Raw genomic sequence first — 23,111 nt, 5'->3', positions numbered from 1 at the left:
CCCCCTAGAGTAGTGGTTTTTATAGAGACATAAAGAGCGGTGGTTCCCAGGAGCTGGGGGTCGGGTGGGGATACGAGAAGGGATGTAACTGCTTAATAGGTACAGAATTTCAATTTGGGGAGATGAAAAAGTTCTGGAGGTGGATGCTGATGATGTTTGCACAACAATGTGAATGTACTCAATGCCAATGAACTGGACATTTAAAAATGGTTAAGATGGCAAATTCTATGTTATGCATATTTTCGCCTACACACACAAAAATGATGTGGAGGGCAGATGTGAATTTCGATTCCTGCTCTCCTTGGTGTTTTAAGACTAGACCCACAGCCTGTGCTCCTGTTCTTACCCCCAGCTCCATTCAAGAGAAGATGAATGGTTTTGGCCTAGATGGGATACCTTTCTTGGCTGTGACTATCTTCTAAAGCGTTGCTAAGGTGGCGCCCAGCTGCAGCCCTGCTAGATAGGCGTCTTCAAGGAAGTTGTAAGAGAAAGTTAGAATGGAAAGATATTCCAGGTAAGTGAACATAACATGCAAAGTCATAAAGTTAACTTTTAAATCCACCAACAAAATATATTTAAGTATTTAAGGTTTTCCTATACACCATAGAGGGAACTTTTAAGAGAAACTTTCCTCTTCCCTTTTTAAAATAAAAGTACACACTCCTTCTACTTCCCCTGGGTTAGATGTGAGGCTATCTTCTTTTGCAGTCAACACTACTGGGGCAGGGCTGGAGGAGACTGAAGAAAAAGAGATCTGGCTTCTTCCGTTTAGCATGTTTTTGAGGTTCCTCCATGTTGTAGCACGTATAAGTAGTCTGTTCCATTATATTGCTGAATGGTACTCATTTGTATTGATACACCATATTTGTTTATCCATTTATCCAGTTGATGGACATTTTGTTTGTTTCCAATTTTAGGCTATTATGAATAGTCCTGCTATGAATGTCCCAGTACAAGTCTTTGTGTGTTTTCATTTCTCTTGGCTACCCAATTCCTAGGATTGGCTTTTGCTAGGTCTTATGGTAAGTTAATGTTTACTTTTTCAAGGTACTGCCAAACTTTCTAAAGAACCTTTCTGCATTCCCACTAGCAGTGTATTATCATCAATACTTGGTATTGTCTGTCTTTCGATCATAACTATTCTAGTAGAAGTGAAGTGGTATCTCATTGTGGTTTTAATTTGCATTTCCCTAATGACTGATGACACTGAGCATCTTTTCATGTACTTACTAGCCACGTCTATGTCTTCTTTGGTAAAATGTCTATTCCGATCTTTTGCTCTTCTAAGAAATCGGGTTATTTTATTGTTGAGTTGTAAGAGTTCTGGACATCTGAATTCAATTTTAAAGAGTAAAACCTATCAGAGAGACTGTGAGGGTCCAGTTTAATAGCAGTGTATAGCTATTATCAAAAGGTCCATAATGATAAACAATATAATGACAATAATAAGTACCAGAAATAAACATATTTTCCTCTTATATAATTTTTATATACTTACACAATCATTTAAAAATTTTTTAATTTTCAAAAATCCTAGTAGAGAAGTACAATACCGATTGTAAAGGACCCTGCACTCTTTGTACCCATCAAGGAACACTAGCATATCAAAGTGAGCTCTAAAAGCTGATGACTTTTTTTAACCACTAAGGGGACTGCTGGAAGAAATGGAGACTAGACGGAGTTGACAGACAGCTCTAAAGACTGAGACTCTTCGTCAAGTCTGTATTGAGGGTGAAAGGCTTGGGGAAGGGAGTAGATGGTTAGAGCTCTCTTCTACACTCCTTGGTGGTATGTAAGTGGGGTGGGGGCTGGAGGGAGTGAAGCATTTCTCCTGTTGCTTCCCCAGATCTCCCGGAGACCATGGGAGAAAGTGATTGGGAGAATCACAGGTGCCGGAGGAATCTGGGAGGCATTTGCAGTTCATCTCCCATCCGGCATTGCAATTGAAGAGTTATTCTCAAGGGAGCAAAGGGAATGACAGTCTGGGTATAGCAGGGACTGGAGTCACTTGGAGAAACAAGTTCAAGTAAGTACATGCAATGTGGAAGATCCAGGATCTTGTGTATTTGGACACAATTCCTAAGGAAACTTGAGGAAAAGAAAGAAACATATCAAACTGAAAGAGTAAGTAAATTCAGACCTAGTACAGATTTGTGGAAATGAAGGATAACTAATGGTATACCGATGGTGCATAATTTAAAAAAAGAACCATCCGGAGCTGTTGGAATGTAAGAGTTTCAATAGCAGGTTAAGCAAGGGAATGACTTGAGTGGATAAAGTCTCCGAAAGGCTGGATGGTCAGCGGACACACAGAGATGAGTTCAGGATTGCAGGAAGACAAGCCAAAAGGGGAAAACAATTGTCATCCACTTCAGAAAGGAATGTTTTGCCTTTAGAGAAAACTGGTGAGCCACTTGTAGGACCTGCCTGAGGAAATATGGGGCTGCCTGCTAGGGCCTCCAAGGCAGAAACTACTGCTATTATGACCCACATCTCCTTAAATACATCACTCCTGGGTGATATGTCTTGGCAAAGTTATAATACAAAAGTAAAATATTATGTCTGGCTATAGTGTGGTTTTACTATCAAAAAGCTATAGTAAATACATGTACAAAAGTGATATTATCTATGTAAAGCTGCCATCACGAAATATTAATAATACATAGACAATCTTTATTATTTTATTCCAAATTCAGATCCACTCAGTGTGATACTTGGAATACGGAGCTATCAGAGAGGGATGTAGTGTTGAGAGGGTGTGAACACGGCATCCTGCTAAAAATTAAAGAATACATTTGAACTTATTTAAACCTGAAGACCTTTTTCACAGGTATGATGCTCTCATGCTGTCTCTGTCACACTGCAGATACTGAAGCATATAAATAAGAAACACTTCAAATGAAATAGATTTTAAAGGGCTTTCTTCATTTTATTACACACCAGTAAACCTTGAATAGCTAGAAAAACATTTTGACTTTTATAATTGAAGCAGTTCCTTAAAGGACCAGATATATTTGCGAGAGTCATACAAGAAAACACCAACTGAGAGTTTCTCTCTCTCTCTTTCTCACTCCTTCCTCGTTTTTTCTACTCCACAAGCCATCTTCATATACTGCACAGTAATCCATTACAATATGTTCCAACATCTGCCTCCCCATATGATGTATGACCTATTCGATTGACCCTTTTTATGCCACTCCAGACTTGCTGTTCATTACTGTGGGAGGATGAATACTCCGCAGCTATTCCTGAGGTCACCAACCAGTAAGTACACCTCCATTTGGCAAGATAAGGAGGACACTGGCTGGAAAGCTCTTCAAATCTTTTCTAGATCAGTGACTCTACTCCTATCTTTAATTAGTTTAACTTATGGGAATAAAACACTGCTGAAATTCCTTTCAAAGTAACAATAAGCACAGAAATGCTTGTTTACTGGGGGAAAAAATCTTTTGCTACCAAGAATTCATTATTAAATGTAGAAAAGCTGAGTATTATCAGAAAGAATTTTAAAGCAAACACTTATCTTTGGCTAAGTTCATAAGTGTGAAATCATTGTTCGTGTTATCTCCATAGGTTGGGGGGGAGGGTGTATAACAGTAATCAAAACATTAAAAACACTGAAGATTTTAACTCAAAACAAAAAGTAAATGAGTGTTAGTTCACATTAAATCAGACTATATATGTTATTTTGTATATTATAAAAAACAGACTCAGTTCCAGAATGCATACTTGCTGAATGCTTAAAAATACTTGGCGTATTTGGGAGAGGAAGTGCAATATCTATGATTTCCTCGGTGACTATGATGCACCACCCACTTTGCTATTAGTCTTTATGCTATTTCAGGGATCACCATAACAATTCTGTGTGTTCAGTGGGGAGGGTGAAAGCTCATAAATTGCCCGAGGTTAAGTAACTAGTAGTGTTAGGAGTCTGAGTATCCCTTAAAATTCTCTTTTCTATTACGTACCACATAAACTTACCATATGCGTAGCAATGTTACAGTGTGAAGGTGCTTTCCAAACTTCAACTTTCCATGATGAATTTATCTCCCTCTACCCCACTGGGATTCCCCTACCTGCTGGCCACTGGTAATAAGGTTTTTCCTAAGCTCTGAGTCAAAGATAGTTTCCAAGACCCGGGGTTAAATGTTTCAAGAGTAAAAAACTTCTTTAATCTCTAGCGACAGAACTCTACCTTCCCTGAAAAAAGCGCACAACCATTAAAGTTTTTTTTTTCTTTAGTTGTACTGCTAGTACTAATAGACAGCACATGTGATGGGTTAAATTTAAAAAGACTTCTTCCTATGGATTTCCCCCTTATGTTTTCCTTCATTTCTTTCATTGTAAACCATTAAGATTAAGGAAATATTGCATATTAAGTAGTGTTGGTTATTTGAGTCCATAACATTAAGATGAATTAATCTCAATTTCAAGAGAAATTGGATACAGAACGATAACGGCAGCAGCAAAAATAATCATAGTAGCTAGAGTTTACAGGAAGCTTACTGTGTGCCAGGCCCAGGCCATATCTCTCTGAACCTTCTCAACAACCTTAGGAAATACATTATTATTTTGTGGAGGAGGACACTAAAGCACAGAGAAAGAAAAAGTCATTTGTCCGAAGTCACACAGGTAAGCTGAGGTTAAAATCCAAGTCTTTTAATAGAGTTTATAACTCTTAACCTCTATGCCTTATGAAGCTCTTTTCCGGTCATTCTGATATAGTAGTAGGGTCTGGGGCTTTGGAGCAAAGAGATGAACAAGTCTGGGGAGGGCAATTTTAATAGTACTTCTGACAGAGACTGGGCTCTTCTGATAGTAACTACATTACTGCAGATGTAGGGCAGGAAGGAATTGAGCAGTACCCGAGAACATTTTTCCTAGCATTTTCATCCTCCTCCTTCCACTTGGCCACTGCCAGTAAATATTGTCTCAGTTTGGTTTTCTTCTCAACTCATGGTGCTGGGAAAACATTTAAGAGAGAGCTATAATATGGTCAGACAGACCAGGAAAGGCTTCCCTATCAATATGATTAGTTAGAAATCAGAAGGATGAGATGATGTAACTACATACATGGAGCAGGAAGGAGTATTGGCAGACGAACCTTGTGGTAGAAGAGAACAAGACAAATACAGGGCCTTGGAAGGTCAGTGAGGCTCCAGTGTACTGTGAGAGGTGTTTGGAAAGGTAGGTGGGAAGCTAGAACAGTTCAAAAAGAGGAATGATGTAACAAGATTTGCATTTCCACAAGGTTAGTCTCGGTATACAATAATATGAAGAACTGATTGGAAGGATTTGGTTCACCTATAACCCACTTTTACCTAGAATGATGTTGACCTAATCACTTTTTTTTACATGATTTAAAATTGATTCAAAATCAATTATAGAATAAATCTGGATATAAAATTTTCAACATTTTGAGTCTCATCCTTATTTAAATATTTGCTCTTTTCCATATAATTTATACTAAGAATTTAATTATATTTTAAAAACTGTATTTTGCTTCAATTCCTTGATTTTTCTAGACCATTTAAAAAAACATAAGAAAAACATATTTAAAATTGGCTACTATTTGCACTACCCAAATCACATATTACTCTTAAATCAATTAAAATAACAAAAATACACCTGGCATTTAGAGTGTATTTCGAATTTCATTAGCTCCTCTGATCACAAAAGCCTTCCTTTTCAATTGTGCAGGACATATTTCTCATATATCATCGAAGTAGTTCACAGAAATAATCAGTTGTAACTCCTGTTTTCCTGACTGAAATTGATTGATTCATTCAATATTTATTTATTTGGGCACCTATTATGCCCCAAGCACTATTCTAGACACTTAGAACACATCAATGAACAGAGATCTCTGCCTTAATGAAAAGAATTTTAATGTTTTTCCCCAAGGAAAATTATAAGACTTAAATCTTCTGTTATATCTGTCCAGTAGTTATCTAATATTTCTCCATATGACACTATATATTACTTATGGTTATTATAATTGGTAATTTATATATCCCTGATTCTTAACATTTTAAAATATTGTCTTTGAAAGAACTGAAGTCATTCTTAAAAGTAATGATTGAGAGATACACGCTACAACACTGATGAGCCCTGAAAACATTATACTAAGTGAGATCAGCCAGACACAAAAGGATGGATATTGTATGCTTCACTTATGTGAGGCACGCAGACTAGGCAAATTCATAGAGACAGAAAGTGGAATAGAAGTTACCAGGGGCTGCGGCAAGGCGGGGGGGAATGGGGAATGGGGAGTTATTATTTAATGGGTACAGAGTTTCCATGGGATGATTAAAAAGTTCTGGAAATAAATATTGTTGGTGGGTATACAACACTGTGAAGGAATTTAATGTTACTGAATTGTATACTTAAAAATGGTTAAAATGATTCATTTTACTGTTCTCTATATTTTACCACAAAAAAAAGTATATGACTAAGTGGGCAATAGAAAAATTGCTATATGCCAGTACCACATTAAGCTTCATTTCTTTAAAACAATTTTTCTCCTAATTTGTTCACATGTGTTGGTTCATCTTGTAAATTAACTGAAGAGAAAAGATTTAAATGGGGGAAGGAATATTATTTTAAAGTAAAAGGAGATGGGAAATATTACATCCTTCTAAAAAATACTTACTAAAAATCACCCTAGGCTTTGGCAAACAAATATACAGCAAGAAGAAACAGCACCTGATTCTAAATCAACCAAATCCAATAATGCCCCTTTCAAAGTAATGGCTGCTCTGAAACAGCAGCTACGAGATCGCGTCGACACTTCACTGACTTTGCAAAAAGCACAGTATTTGCCAGTCCTACTGTAAAAGATAGTTCTCTCTTCACTTTCCCCACCTATTCCAAAGCTAGCTTCTTTTTCATATCCAGATGACTGTTTATGAGCTCAGTCCTGTTTCAACTGTCACTCTTTTACATCAAGGAAAGATAGATGGGACACACCAACCCCAACCTAAATGACCTTTGGATGTGACAAGAGTTTTAGGTCAGTCTTGCTAAATGGAGGCCTTGGTGTATCGAGACATGCCTTGGGGTGAAATTTACAGTGAATTTATTATCTCCCAATGCCCTTTGGACTGCTTCCCACCATCAAACACCATGGCAGCACTTGGAACAGGAAGAAATACATTAACTGGAATCTGATCGTTTTAAAAGGTTACAGCTGCCCAAATATAATTTAATTTCATACTTGCCCTTTGAGGGTTTGGTGTATATTTTCATTTTATGACTGCAAATGATAAAGCTCTTAAGATTCCAGGCAATAAAAAGAGGAAAAAAAAGTATTTTAAGGGTTAGAAGTCTATTCAGTTCATATTCAATGAATGAAGTGACAAATTAGCTTTTTTAAAAAAATCTAACATTTCTCTTTTTTATCTGGACCATCTTTTATTCTTCTTCTGATCCTACGCTTCGACGTTTGGTTGAAATCAATATGTGAACACCAGCCTCAAATCTCAGCCAGCTTAAAAATTAAAAGGATGATTTAAAAAATGAAGATAAAGTCAATCTGATTTAAAGTGAAAATAGTTTAGTATAGGAAACATATATTTTTCATTAGTGTTTCCTCTCACATAATTGGGAAGATTTTCCCATTAAAGTATATCAACATCAAATTGACTTACCATTGATCCAGTACTTTTCTAGTATATCACACTTTCCACAAACTTTAATGAAAGATTCACAAAACCCTCTATAAACGCCACATCACAGCCTTATCAATTTAATTAGTAAATATTATTACTATTATTTTATCAACTGAGAATAAGAGATATGGTGTTACTAATGCAATAGAATTAATCAGAAAAAAGTCAGACACAAAATTCAGATAAAATCACCTATAATTTATTATTTTAAGACATCAAAACAAAAAACAAAACAAAACCCAACTCTTACTCTTTCCCTTTAACTCAATACTTCACCAGAGACTTAACGGTTTTTTAAATATCAATCCAATAGAGTTTGAGGCAACACAGTATTTTGGATTCACTGTTTGTAATGAGAAAAGCCACACTGGTCAAAGGCAACTTAAAACTGTGTGTGTGCAAATGTGCATTCATTCATCATTCTTTAGTTGAGTCAACAAATATCTCTTGAAAGATACTGAGCTAGTTCATGTGAAGCTTACACTTTTAAAAAGATTTTTCATATTATTTTAAGAGGGTACTCCTAATATATGAACAGCAAAAAACACTCAGCATTTAAGTATTATAAAACTTAAACAGATAATTATAAATATTAACATTTTTATTAGCAAATTTTAATTTCATGTTGACGTGTCACTGTTTCAAAAGTATTTTGCATAGCATTTAAGCTGCATAACAATCCAGTGGGGCAGGTATTAATATCCCCATTTACAGATTATGAAAATGTAGCCTAGCGAAGTTAAGGAACCTGCCCCGGGTAGCAAATCTAGCGGTTACTGAGACTGAAATGCTCTGTATGGTAATGGGAAACAGTACTTATTCTTTTACTCATTTGTTCAATTATCCCTCTTTCAGTCAACAAATATTAATGAAAGGCCCACCTAAAGTGAGAAAAATGAAAAGGCAAACATTATTCAGGAATCAATTAAAAGGCTCTTACTCTCCTTTCTCTAAAGAAGATATAGAAATGGCTAATAAAGCACATGAAAAGATGCTCAACATTACAACCCATTAGGGAAGTGCAAACCAAAATCACAATGAGATACCACCTCAAACCCATTAGGATGGCTATTATCAAAACAAACAAACAAAAAACACAGAAAATACCAAATGTTCATGAGGATGTGGAGAAATTGGGACCCTTGTGCATTGCTGGTAGAAATATAAGACAGTGAAGTCTCTAGAAAACATTATGTCAGTCCCTCAAAAAATTAAACATAGAATTACGATATGATCCAGCAGTCCTATTTCTGGGGATATACCCAAAATACTTGAAAGCAGGGACTAGAACAGCTACTTGTACATCCATGTTCACAGCAACATTATTCACAATAGACAAAAGCCCAAATATGTACCAACAGATGAACTGACAAACAATAGAACATTACTCAGCTTTAAAAAGGAAGGAAATTCTGACACATGCTACAACATGGATGAACCTTGAAGACACTGTGCTAAATGAATAATCCAGACACAAAAGGCCAAATATTGTAGGAGTCCACTTATAACGAGGTATCTTGAATAGATAATTCATAGAGACAAAAAGGAGAATAGTAGTTATATCAGGGGCTAGGGTATGAGAAAATCAGAAGTTACTGTTTAATGGGTATGGACTTTCAGATTGAAATGATGAAGTAGTTCTGGAGATGAGTAGTGGTGATGGTAGTACAACATGTGAATGTACTTAATGCCATGGAACTGTACCCTTAAAAATGGTTAAAATGGCAAATTTTATGCCATGTATATTTTACTACAATAAAAATAAATATATGTAAGATTAATAAAAACTTGCAAGTTTTGGGTCACAATCAAAAATTTAAAAATAAATTTAAAAGCAGAAAATAAATACTTAAGCCATTACTCCAACAAAATGAGATGAGAAATTAATATAAAGAAAAAAACAGATGTTTTTTCTCTTGAGTATGAACTAAGAAATGTTGGATTCAAGGACAGTAGACAGAGCAGAAAGCCATATTAAAATGGAGGGAGTGAAAGAACAGCTATTGAACCGTAAGAGAGCTAGCTTCTCTTGGCTTCAGCTGTCCTGCCAGCCAGGCTGAGACTTCCTGGGCGGGAGATAAGAGAATTCCTTTCCTAGGTGGTCAAAGAGACCAAGGGAATTTGGGGGGGTAACAGAACTGTCTTGCGTCCTGATGGTGGTGGTGGTTAAAACTCAAAGAACTGTATAACCCAAATATAGTCAAATTTACTGCATGTTATTTTTATAAATTAAAAAGTAAAAAATACAATCACACATATGAAAAAAGTATCTTATTCAACAACTCTGACTTATAATTCTTAAACATTTTGACCTTCCTTCCCAAGAAAATATCAGGAATAGTGGGATTTGCTAACAGTGTAAATTATAAAGATTTTAAAAAACACTGCAACATTTAGACTTGATCTTTTTTTTCCTGGCTTTACTCTTTTTTTTTTAATTGGAGTATAATTGCTTTACAATGTTGTGCTAGTTTCTGCTGTACAATGAAATGAATCAGCTATATGTGTACATATTATCCCCTCCCTCTTGGACCTCCCTCCCACCACCCCATCCCACCCATCTAGGTCATGACAGAGCACTGAGCTGTATCTCTAATATGTCCATATATGTATAAAGAATGGACACTAAATGGTGTAAGTGTGCAGGAGAGCAGGTAGCCAGGGGTCACCACCCATGATCTGAGATAACAAGACTATAAAATACTGATAGTAGACTATTAAACAAACAAGGTGAAAAGCAATTCTCTCCATTTCAGCTGATGCTAAGAAACCAATTGTGCAGTTCTTTCTCAGTATAAAAATAAAGAACTGTTTCCACCTCTTTGTTTTTCTTTTCCAAGAGAACTCACACTTTTTTCCTAATCTCTGGAGAGTGGGTGAAAATCAGACTGTTATTAGTGTTATGGTCTCAATGAAAGCCTCCATCATTGATGTGTTCATGGCATTATTGGCTCTATTAATAGAGAAGATGTATTATGGATGAAAATATCTCTAGGCTAGTATCTTCTAAGAGCATTTAGAATGTTATCAAATCTATTTGGACGGAAAAAAAAAGGCCCAGATATATTTTCCTCTGATAGCCTCAATCCTTGCCATTTTGGTATTCCCAATTAAAACTCTTCACTCATCTGCTCATATCTGGATTGCTATTATAATTGTTTAACTAATATGCAAATAGTTCTAAAGGAGATAGTACCTCCATTTTTCACTATTGTGGGAGAATAAAAAAGTAGCTAGAGTCCCAGATTTTGGAGAACAAGAGAGAGGAGGGGAAAACTGAAGAATAGAGAAAAGGGGAAGACTCGTAGAGAAGGATTAACAGAGGGGGCAACTAAAAATGTAGAGAGGAAAAGTTCAAGAAAGAGGGGAAAAAAGGAAGACATAAAAGTAAAAGAGAGAGAGAGAGAAAAAGATTTTCAATAGGAACAAAGGTAGATTTTTAGAAGTAGCTTCCTGTTTTTAAATCTTTAGCATCCTTAAGGATTAAAAAGTTTATAGTGCCCAACCAGTTGGCTGTGTACTTCAAAATAACACAGCGTTCTGATTACTGCTATGAAGCTGTTTTATGTCAAATTGTTACTTATTTATTTATTTCCACATAGCCCTTCTTTTCCTGGGTGTAAGCATGTTGTTAGGTTGTCTATTGGGTAGTCTAGCCCTGGTCTGACCTGCTCATCTTCCTTCTCCTTCCGTGGAGATGTAATAGGAATAATGAAACTTCCTATTTCTTGCCTAATTAGATCTTCAGTGCTAGCTTGACTATTTTCAGGTTTCTAAAGCATCTCCTTTGAATGCCTCAGGCCAATGGTTACTTCAACACCCTTCTCTCATATTTTCTTTGACAGTACATGAATAAATGTATCAGGAATCAGAGAAGTCCACTTGTAAGGTGCAAAGACTCCTGGGGATTTCTGAGGCTCGTGGTTACTTTCATAGTGCTTTGTTTCATTTCCTCCCTTCTTCCATGATATATAGGTAGAACAGCTATACTTATCTGTATTTTAAAAACAAGAAAACTTGAGAGCTGGCCAGATTAAATGACCTGAGACCAGACTCACATATCACTTCAGAAGCAAGTTGAGAGCAGGACCCTTATTTGTTAATCCCTTATTTGTTGAACAGTTTGGGAAGTTAGAGGGATCATGATATACCAACAGCTTTGCATGCCTTTATTATGCCCTAACCATCCAGCCCTGCTGTAAAACTCTCCCCATTACAATAAAACACTGTAACTTTCCAATAACATACAGCTTTCCCTTCAAAGGGAAAAGTTTGTTCCATTCACAAATAATTGTCAATGTCATAAAAGCAAAGATGCTCTAGTAACTCGTATGGAATGGAAAGAAATAGGGAGATACATTCTCTTCGTTTTTAGGAAGAATTGAAACAGTTTTTTTGTGTAGTCTTACATGTAGAACAAAGGTTTTTATATTGAAAGCATGTTTTACTTTCATAAAGACTTTCGGCTTGCATTAAACATGGGGGAATGGCTCTCAAAGAGTGCATTCAACCCCAAATTAAATTGAGATGGATTTCTCAATTTGCCATACACCTCTGTACTACAGAACATAATTGCTATATCTTAGAAAAATACTTGCTAACTTGAAATATGGAAGAATTTATTAGGCTCATTTCTGACAGTGGAGAAATCCCTGAATACAGGATATAACAACAAGGATGATAGCAGCTAATGATGGCTGAATGCTTATGCTATACTAAGCATATTGTACATACTATCTCATTTAATCCTCACAACAGCTTTATCATGTAGGAACAAAATTATCACATTTCACAAGGGAAGAAACTGAGACTAAGAGGTATTCAGGAGAGCTCAAGCTCATAACCCATCATACTATAAGTTCCATTTAAATATCATTTATTTGTAAGATTTACTTTAAAACAATTAAAAACAATTTTTTAATGTTTTTTACAAACTGACAAACATGCTTTAAAGAAAGAAAAGAAAAAGCATAAGTCATCAGGTCATCTAACGGATTACTGTACTACTGTACCAATAAATGATTAGATGGTTACAGTGCAAAGACTGAGCCTATGAAAACTATATATTTTATAGTTTCATACTGCATTTAATGCTAGCTTGTGTCTAAGGTGACACTAAAACATCCAAACTTAAAATTCCTCTGGAACGAAACCAGATGCAAGATGAATCAAATCAAGAAGAGAATAAAAATGAAGAACTTTTAAGGGCCTTTGCTTTTTTTTTTTTTTTTATTGTTTAGTTAAATGTCATGGCTTATCTTCTATATGATAACCAAATGTTTTAACTGTACTATTACTAACAATTTAAGATTCCTTGAAAACCGAAGAACTAAATTCAGGGGAAAGCTAGTCATATCTGTACGAGCTGTATAGACTAGAGCACAGTATAGTAGAGCACAGTATCAAGATTACTTTTTTCATTTTACATTGAAGAAGTTCTAGAATGGCAAAAGCAAGAGAGAACATTGTTGCAATTCCCCTGTTGGAGGTATTAACTCTGCTGGCCCAATGCTCATTGTATCAAATCATTGGGGAGCATACTTTGAGTCTGTTCCTCCATTTCTTCCTGTCTCCTTCCTTTATCCAAGAAGCCGCTGGGTAAGAAAAGGGGGTATGGCATTAAGGGAAAGGTCAGGATTAAGAAAGATGGAATAATTAAGGATTCCTTTCCCTCCTCCCCTTTCTTTTCACTCCATAAGTTTGGCAGGACAATACTGAGAAACTTCCACAGGAAACAGCAAATCTGAAATATGCTGGGCTGGCTTAAGCTTTTCATCTGAAGGAATCGAATAGGGCTCTATTTTCAAATCTTGCAAAGTCACCTGCCAACCAAATGTAGCTCAAAATTGTAACATGGTTTTTCTCCTTGGTCTTTCTCTCAGAACATTTCATTCATCACTGCAAAATCTTATCTGCATGATTATATAATCAACTTTTGAATACTATCTTTCTTCTAAGAAGCAAATAAAATATCAACAAGACTTGTGATGTAAACAATCTCACTTTGAACCTTTTACGAACAAATAGATATGAAACAGCACACTTCTCTGTTGTTTTGTTTTCTGAATTCCTTGATCTTTCAATAGCTTTTCACAAAAGAATTAATTCACAGAGCACAATCAGTGAACTCAGCAAAATGAAAGCAATTCAGAAGGTTGCCATTGTTACTAATATGCAAATCCTATCTATTGTTTTATTCATCCTTAATTTAAGTCTAAATGCAAACATAGCAATTTTTCTCCCCTCTTTTTACACAAAACAACTTAAAAGTAATATATATGAATATATGCATTTAAATATTTGTAAGGATACCATGGAAAAATAGGAAGAAGCTAGATTGAGCTTTCAGCTGCTAGGATTATAGGCACACTTCTGTTAATATCTGATTTAGCCAGGTCACTACCTAAAGTCTACATTGCCTCATCAATAAAATTCAAGAGTTGGAATAGAAGAATGATTTTTAAATTTTATTTTAGCAGCAGAATCTTTTATTCAAACAATCTCAGCCAGTAGAACTCAATCTATAAAACAAATAAAAGTGAATGGTACTGTTTGGTGGCGATTGGAGCCACTCGGACTCCTGTGAACAGTTTGAAACAACTGCTTTTAAAGGTCTCTGAGGTCCTTTTTATTTCAAATAGACTTGTTAGGACAGGAGGTTGTATGACTTTCTTCAAATTCTATTCCACTTTCACACTCCATTCATTCTCTTAAATTTCAAGCTCCTTTATGGTCCATCAAGGATTCTTAACTAATTCATCTTTGCATTCCTTATGATGCTTAGCTTAGTCACTTACAAAGAATAAGTATTTGCTGAGTAAATAAAATTTCTGGGATACTATGGGGTTTATAAAATAGTTCGCTTCCACATGAAAGTTTGAAAACATAGGAACTATTTCCTTAAAGGAAGTAATGAAAAGTTTATAAATTTTCTCAAATTTCTATGAGAAACAGTTTAGCTCTACAATAAAGGAGTAGGATAAGAGGTAAGATGTCTTGGTGTATATTCTACTAATATAGTTAGAAGAAGAGTATGTTTTGAAGGGTTGTACCAGAAAATATTTTATATAAAATAATATTTTATATTATTTATTTTAAAATATGTTATTACGCTAAAAGCATCTACGTAAATAACTTATTTTAAACTTTATAAGCTATTCATTTAGAATAGTTGCTGGCAGCTCATAGAGACAATTAATTTGCATTACATTCAAGGAAAAATAGGACTTGACAGGAGGCATTATTTTCATTTTATAGATATAAATATTGAGATAAAGAGTGAGCAATAGCAAAATTTAGAACACTATGCTCCTAAATAACTACTTGGGCTTTTTTTTTTTTTTGGATAATTAAACTCATTGCCTCCTATAGATTCTTGTGATGGGGCTTAAAATTATACCACACAGGGGAAAAAAATTGTTTCCTTATGAATAAGACAATGTGCCTCAATTTTACTAACTTGCTTTAGATGCTGAACTGCAAAATAAATCCACATAAGAAGAGTCTGCCAAGTCCTCACTTGCAAGATTGCCTTTAAGCTATAAAAAATTACCAGCTAATAACATTTATTAATCAACTAATACTACCAAGCATTTATTATTACCTAGGACATAGTATTTCATAAATTGTAATTAATACTTTTATTGCTCTAAGAACTTGATGTATATTATCTCATTTAATTCTCACAATAAGATATGTATATCCATAATTTACAGACAAGAAAACTATGGAATGGAGAGGTTAGGTAACTTGCCCCGAATCACAGAGCTAGTAAATAGCAGAACCATGAGTTAAGGCACAGATGTCTGCAGGTACCATCCTTTTAACCTCTCGCTAAATAACAGTGCCTCTTAAAATATTAATCTAAAGATAATGTCTTAATATAATAATAAAATTTTTTGCTTTAGTCTATGTTATTTTCCCTCTAATTATCCCCTGCTGAGAGACTAAGTTTTCCTGTATATAATTAATTAACTACGAAGACTTCTGCCCTAGGTTTAACAGTTATATGTAATATAATTTATATATTCCAGCTGCATGCTTTGAGATTTAGCCATACAAATAATGGATAATATTCGTGGATAATATTCAACAGTTTTCTGGTACCACAACCAGAGTTTGTTTTTCTTAAGGAGCATCTGTCTTCATTTGGGTTCTTTAGGCTCAAGACTCTTATTGGTTCTATTAAGGTGATAACCTTTACTTACGTAGAATTTTACTCCTAAGATTGCATTTGTCTTCGTAAGACATTCCTTGAATAAATTAAAGGATACTAGTAATATAAACTAAACTGGCAATTAGGTTGAATGACAAATTTCTAATATAAATACAATCTGTGAATCTGAAGAATATTAGTTTCTCTCCTTTCTTATATATAGCCAAGACTAGAGAACTGAGCAGTTCTGTTTTTCTTGATAAAATGAAAAACCTGTATACTTTTAAAATTACAGTAAACTGGTATTGTTCCTAGGATTGCATCTACTGTTGGCCTTGAGCCTAGCAATCCTTTTATGTATAGCAATTAGCCTAGAAACATTTTAGAGTAACCTAAGCATGTTTTGATTAAGAGAACACAGAATGCCATTGAGGAATGGGCATGAACTTGCGACCAGGAAACCTGGCACTGATAAATAGTTTATATTACTTTAGTGCAGGCAATGGGAGAACTTCAAATACAATTTTAAACTTTACCATTTGATTGGTAATTACAATAAAAATGGGTAGTGTGGAAAAGCACACGTGTACTGATGTCTCTGTTAGCACGTAATGAGACAACATGAAGCGGCTGGAAACAAGGAAATACAGAAATAGCATGAAAAAGACACTGCCGGTACTGTCTCCATTGCCCAAATGTCAAACAGCTCCCGGGAACCCTAGGGGTGGTAATAACTGTGGAAGTAGTTCCTACTAGGTTTTTCCTTAAAGGAGATTCTTGAACACTGTTGGGTTCTGACTCTAGCCCATATGGGCCTGGAAAAGTCAGAGAAAATGTTGGCTGCACTTTTTCAGGCCTATTTGCATATGTTCTTTAGTATGCAGAATGTCTCTGTATATAATTTAATTGTTGTTGAGGTTTTTTTTTTTTGCCTCTATTAATACATATGCAAATGACTCACACTTGCAGCTGTGCTGTCTTAATCATATGTGTGCTTCTGTCTGTCTGCCCTGCAGGCTCAGGGTCGAAGAGAGAGGAAAAGAGGGAATTCATTCTTTTAACCTGCAAGAAAACTCACTCACGCAGACAGAAGTCTGAGAGCAAACAACACACCAGGGTTGCGACTGAAATGTTGAGCAGTTGATCATTTTTCATCCTGTATGGAAATAACTGTGACGTAAGAGTTAAACTGAATAGTAGAGTGTCTAGGCAGATAAAGATGAATATTTTACAGGTATTCATCCTTGTAAGTATTCATCCTTCAATAAGAAGGTAAAAAGCCTCATATCTAGACCTCTCCACATGGTTATTTCCTCGTTATTGATTTTCTAGGGGTTTCTCTTGGTCAGACACATAAAGCCATGCTCACCTACAAGGCTCTGGGACATATGAAACATTTATCTGTGTCCTGTCATAATTATTGACCTCCTTCAGAGAATGGCAGGAGGTTGATAAAAAGATAAACTTCATTTTTTCATCTACATCTACCTTGATATTACTCTCTATCAGATAGAAACTGAAGCCATTTCCACTATGACTTCCATGTACCTTTGACAGCTAGGAAAAATGATTGATTTTAGTTGATATTTTGTATAATTCATTCTCTCCTGTGATCACATGTCATCTATCATATTCTCTATCCCAGAGGATTCATGTTATTGATATTACTGGTTGCTGGAACTGTAGCCCTATGTGATTTCATTTATGACAATTTGCAATTTTGAGTCTTTATTCCAAAAATATTATTATGCATTTTAAAAATAATCCTACTAAAATCAGTAAAAGGTGAATTAATTCAATAAAAATTCTTGAATGAAAGCTACTTGCTTAGTTGACTAAAATATGACCATCCAAAAAGAATTTCAATCTTTTTCTCCCCTGCTTATCACTATTAATCATTGGTTGGAGTTGACATTTTTGGCTTCCTATAGGTAGAACAGGTGGCAACCATCTTTTGGCCAACACAAATACAGTATTTATAAAGTGAGAAATAAGTGGATAAATATTTCCTTTTAATTTCCAATCTTAGAAGCCTTGTTAAAAAACAGAAATAGGATACACTACAAATCTTACTATTAAAAAGTTCACGATGCCCATTAAGTAAAATGCAAATTAATGACAATGAATATGAGAAATAAATGTTAGATGGACTGCTGCCATCATTTGGTTTCATTAATTAGAAACAGACGATTTGCTTAGCTGATTTTATCTAGTCACAAATATCCAAAAGATTCAAAGTGTAAGTTATTTTGCTTAAATAATTAGACTCACTTCTTCATATTGAAATGAAGCTAGATTAGTTTTCTGTATAAGTTAATCTCCCTCCTTTAAAAAGAGACAATATTAGGAGAACAAATATCAAAAGGCATCCTTGGCTCTTGGAAGAAAAATAAGTAGTTTGAAGAGGAAGGGGAAAGAAAAAAGAGAAGAGGAGGAAAAAAGAGAAGGGGGTAAACAGTATATGAGACTGCTAATTGGCTAGTTACTGTATTTTGATAATATACCTTTCCATTATTTAGAAATAATTTCCTTTAGTGTTGTATTGGCAAGGTGAGGCATACTGAGTCAAAAGCACCTCTATCAATTCATAGTCTCATCTACGCCTGTACATCCGTTAACGCACAACATAGGAATAAACTAATGTTGAAATGTCTGGTCTTTTTGCAAATTATAACTTTAAAGGAATTACACAAACTGTAATAAATGCTAAAACGCATTCTTTATGCAGCAGCCCAAGGTTACAAATAAGATAAAGGGAAGAAGGAGCAGAAGACATAGAGCTACAGATTTCTCATATGCTAAGAATCTTTTAATAAGGGTTAAAAATATAATGTTCCCTGGTATTTAAATTAATATAATCTATTCCAGAAATTAATCATACACTGCTTTGTTATTTTATTTAAAATGATTATGACCATTAGTTCATGATAGTTTCTTCATTTTATTCCTACGTACTGAGCACCAGCTACTTGCTAGGCATTCCCCGCCCCCAGCACGTGAGATACATTATGATACATTATTGGACAACAACAACAACAAAATGACACTCCCTGCTCTGGTGGAGTTTAGAGAATATTTGAAACAGGCAGACAATACATAAGGAACATAATATGTAAGTTATACAGTATGTTTGAAGATGACTAGTGCTGTAGAAAAAAAGCAGAATAATAGGAAGTGTGGTACCTCTGGGAGGGTTATTTTATGATTTCAAGCGGTTAGTTAGACTAGGTCTAGGAGAGATGACATTAGAGCAAATTCTTGAATGAGGTGAATTAGCCTTCCAGGCAGAGGGACAGGTAATGCCAAACTCTAAGGTGGGAGCATACTTCGGCAAGTCAAGGGACAGAAAAGAGTCTAGTGTAGTCGCAGCACACTGAACGAGGTAGTGTGGAGCAGAACTATCATAAACATAATTTTAAAATACTGTAGTGCCAAATGTGGTAACAGGTACGTAGTGTTTTCATAAGGATGAAAATTAATTTATATAGGAAATTAATCATTAATATTCAGCTTAATTCCACTATTTCAAAGAAGAGTAGCTAGTTAACAAAAATAGATAATTTATTTTAAGTCTAATCTTTTTTTTTTTTTTGCAGTACGCGGGCCTCTCACTGTTGTGGCTTCTCCCGTTGCGGAGCACAGGCTCCGGACACGCAGGCTCAGTGGCCATGGCTCACGGGCCCAGCCGCTCCGTGGCATGTGGGATCTTCCTGGACCGGGGCACGAACCCGTGTCCCCTGCATCAGCAGGCGGACTCTCAACCACTGCGCCACCAGGGAAGCCCCTTAAGTGTAATCTTAAGATTCATTCTTCACCCTTTCATTTAATAGATATTTACTGAGTCCATTAAATATTTCATGCATTGGTTAAGTGCAAACGATGGTGAGTCAGTAATTTCATAGATTTTGCCATCTGGTAGAAGCCAGAAAGTAGGATTTAAAACATATTCTATAAGTGCTATGAGAGGGGAAATACAGTGTGCTCCCAGCATATATAAGACCTACATTAATCAAGACTTGGGGACAATGAAAACTTCCCTGAAAAAGTGAGGTTTTGACTTGCAACCTCAGGGATAAGTAGGAGTTTGCTTGGTAAAAAAAAGGTGGGTAGTAGGGTTCCCGAAAGAGAAAACATCGCATGTAAAGATCCAGAGGGGAGAGAGAGCTTGAAAACACCAAGGTGTAATTTAAAGTATTTAAGTAGGAGAAGGACAGGGTCAGATTTTCTAAAATCTTAAAGATCATTCTGACAAACACATAGTAGAGAGTGCACTGAAGGGGCAAGATGAAGAAAGAAAGGCCAGTTCAGGGCTACTGTGGTAAATTATGGAAGCAATGAGGGTAGCCTGACCCACAGAGTGACAGTATCGTGCAAAGGAACAGATGGATTCTTGATGTATTTAGTAGGTAGAATGAATAGATAGATAATGAATGAATAGGTCCGGAGGAAGAGGGAAGAAGGGAAGTTGAACATAGTGCTCATGGTTTCCGGGGTTGAGCCATTTGCTAAGACCAGAAAATGAACAGGTCTGGGGGCAAGGAAGAGAATTGGTGAGGCCCATTTTGTAGTCAGTTTATTATGCGTGTAACGTCTGTGTTTCCTCTTGGTAGCCAACAAATAGTTGGCTATATGGATCTGAAGCTCCAGAAAGACTTAAAAGCTCTGGAAAAAGCTCAGAGGAGACAAGGACAGATATTTTGTTATAAAAGAAAGAAATAAAATGGTGCCTGGGCACAACATGTTAATTTGTATGTTTTATATACAAAATCCACATTAAGCCATTTTCTCTATATAAATAAAAAATAAATGTTTGACAATGCTTAGACTATTTTAACTGCTCATAAAAGTATACAGTAAGGTGATTTTTTATGTATTTTTTTTGCATAGTAAGTATTTTATTATTTTATCCAGGAACATGAAGTGATAAAGTAATAAACAGTGGTTTAATTTAAAACATGTCATTCTGCTTTTCCTTTAAGACAATTGTAATCATTATTTCTTCTTTAATAAAGGCCCTGGTTATTGGTTTTATTTAATATTATCCAAGTGTGAACAATTGCATGTAAATGATCATCTCAAAAGAAAACACAAATGATAGGTAAACAAAGTCAACCATGAGTAGAAATATATTTATAGGGTCCTTTCTTGGATCTAGATGTTCAAAAGGAGAAGATTGAATTAACATATATCTGTGTAAAGAGGTATGAAATAGACAATGCAGAGTGTGAAGTAGATAGCCATCATGAATTCTGCTTTCTCCTTCAGTATTGCATATAGAGGATTTGTATTAGTACCAATTAATCAGCATTATTGTTATAATTGTATTAGCAGGTTACTAGGTTAGCAAATGTCCTAAGAAGGGCAATGTCTCCAAAGTTTAAAATAAAATCTCCTGTACTTAGAAAAGCAAGTATAATTGTTTTAAAACCATGGATTTTGGACTCTGTGATCCAGATTCCTTCTTTGTCAAATGGAGTTATTAATACATAGCAAAAAGTGTTGTAATAAGAATTAAATGAGAAATCTTTGTGTGAAAGCCTTACCAGAGAACCTAGCATAAGAACCTAGGACTGAATCTCAATAATTGAAAGAGGATCTTAGTAACTGAAAGGGACTCAAAAGTGATGAAGTCTCCTCCAGGTATTATTAAGGGATGGAAAATGGAGATTTAGCAGTATAATTCAAAGCAGAGTATAGAGAAAATTAAAACTGGCTCATACATTATACTCCACTGAGATGAAACTTCTCAGAAGTAGGTTCACAAGATTGGGGTGAATGCTGGGTTAGGCTTAAGATAAGACTTCTGATCAGGCATTGTAGTTAGCTTTTCTCTGACCTGTCTGGGAAGGTTTGTGGAGAAGAAAAGAATTTGGATGCTATTTTAATGCAAAGGGAGGGAGAGTATTACAGGTCTCCTTTGCAGCTGGGGGAAAGGTGAAGTCAAGGTTAGGGATCTGTGAATAAAGTGTTAGGAATAGGAGTAGAAAAGTAGGTTGGTGTAGGCACCCTAGCAAAGGTTAGAGTAAGTCCACTAAAAGAAAAGCCAGATTCTCTGCCATGACATGCATTTGGAATATGTGTTTGGGTTTGAGAATTGTTTTTTAATCATAAGCAAAAAAAGTCTGTGTGTGTGTGTGTGTGTGTGTGTGTGTGTGTGTGTGTGTGTGTGGTTACATGTTTGTGTTTTAATAGTAGCTAATGGCTTATCATGAAAGAGTTAAGATTATTAGTTTTCTTGTTGTACTGAAGTGCTGATTTACTGAGATCCTAACAAAACTCATTTATTTTAATGGGTACAATGCCACTTACACAAAATATCTTTATCCCATTTATAGATCAAATTATAGTTGAGGCAAAAGCAAATATGTTTGGTGTCTTTTTTCTTGTTTTCTGATCAAAAATTTTTTTGTATCTTTAAATTTTAACGGAATCTGATATCACATTATAAGGGCAGAAATAAAACTTAATTTGTGTCAAATAGTCTAATACTATCTTTATAGAAAAATAAGTTTGGACTGCTGCCTAACAAAGCTACCTTCTACTAGAATTCTACAATGAAACATAGGAGATGCCTGCAACTTGCCCTCGCTCCCTCTCACCACTAATCCAATGGTGAAAGAAAATGAGAATGTCTAATTTGTTTTGAAAACTGACAGCTTAGATCTCTAAAACTCCTATTTTCCACATTCAAACCTATTGCTGGATATTCTTCCCTCTTCCTTTAATCCCACTACTCTTTTTAGTTTTACTTATTATAACCACTTCTTTGTATTGTAGTTATTTCTCAGATTTCAAAAGCTAACAAATGTTGTTACTTTTATTGTCCCCATGGCTCCAACAGGTTATTTCCAAGGTTATTTCTAGCTCAAAGAAACGGACATTAACACTGTAGCTTTCGGAGAAAAGGCAGAATAGGAATGGGTGTTATTAACCTCTGTAGAACACAGTATGTCTCAGTTCCTCCTGTGAGACTCAACTGGTTTCTCAGAACCCCACCAGGTCTGACAACTCTCTGTGCTGACCAGATGTAACTGTCTCTTGATGCTGCAATTTAAACTATATTTTCCTTATAGGCTAGGGTCATCTGTCATGACAATGCACTTTCATGAATACAACTTAATTTTATTAAGCATGAGTGCTTTATACTTGGCTTTAATGGCATACTGCGTCTTTCAGGCAAAGGAAAATATAAAACTTCTCACAAGGGGAGATTAATCCTATTATTGGATGATTTGTTATTCCCATTACCTGTGTAACTATAAAGTCCATAACAACAGAAACTAGGG

At 35.4% G+C, this 23,111-nt stretch overlaps 1 protein-coding gene across 1 annotated transcript in view; it reads right to left on the bottom strand.

The window, feature by feature from the left end:
- The window catches only part of SOX5 (SRY-box transcription factor 5), a 399,232-nt gene that overhangs the window by 82,042 nt on the left and 294,079 nt on the right, over positions 1-23,111 (bottom strand). The gene's annotated exons all lie outside the window — the stretch shown is intronic.

Source organism: Aethalodelphis obliquidens, unplaced genomic scaffold, assembly GCF_003676395.1.
Source record: "Aethalodelphis obliquidens isolate GAN/ISIS:26980383/991018 unplaced genomic scaffold, ASM367639v1 scaffold36, whole genome shotgun sequence".
Taxonomy (NCBI): Eukaryota; Metazoa; Chordata; class Mammalia; order Artiodactyla; family Delphinidae; genus Aethalodelphis; species Aethalodelphis obliquidens.
Note: the sequence above shows the minus strand (reverse complement) of the source record. Positions and strands in the feature narration are given on the sequence as shown.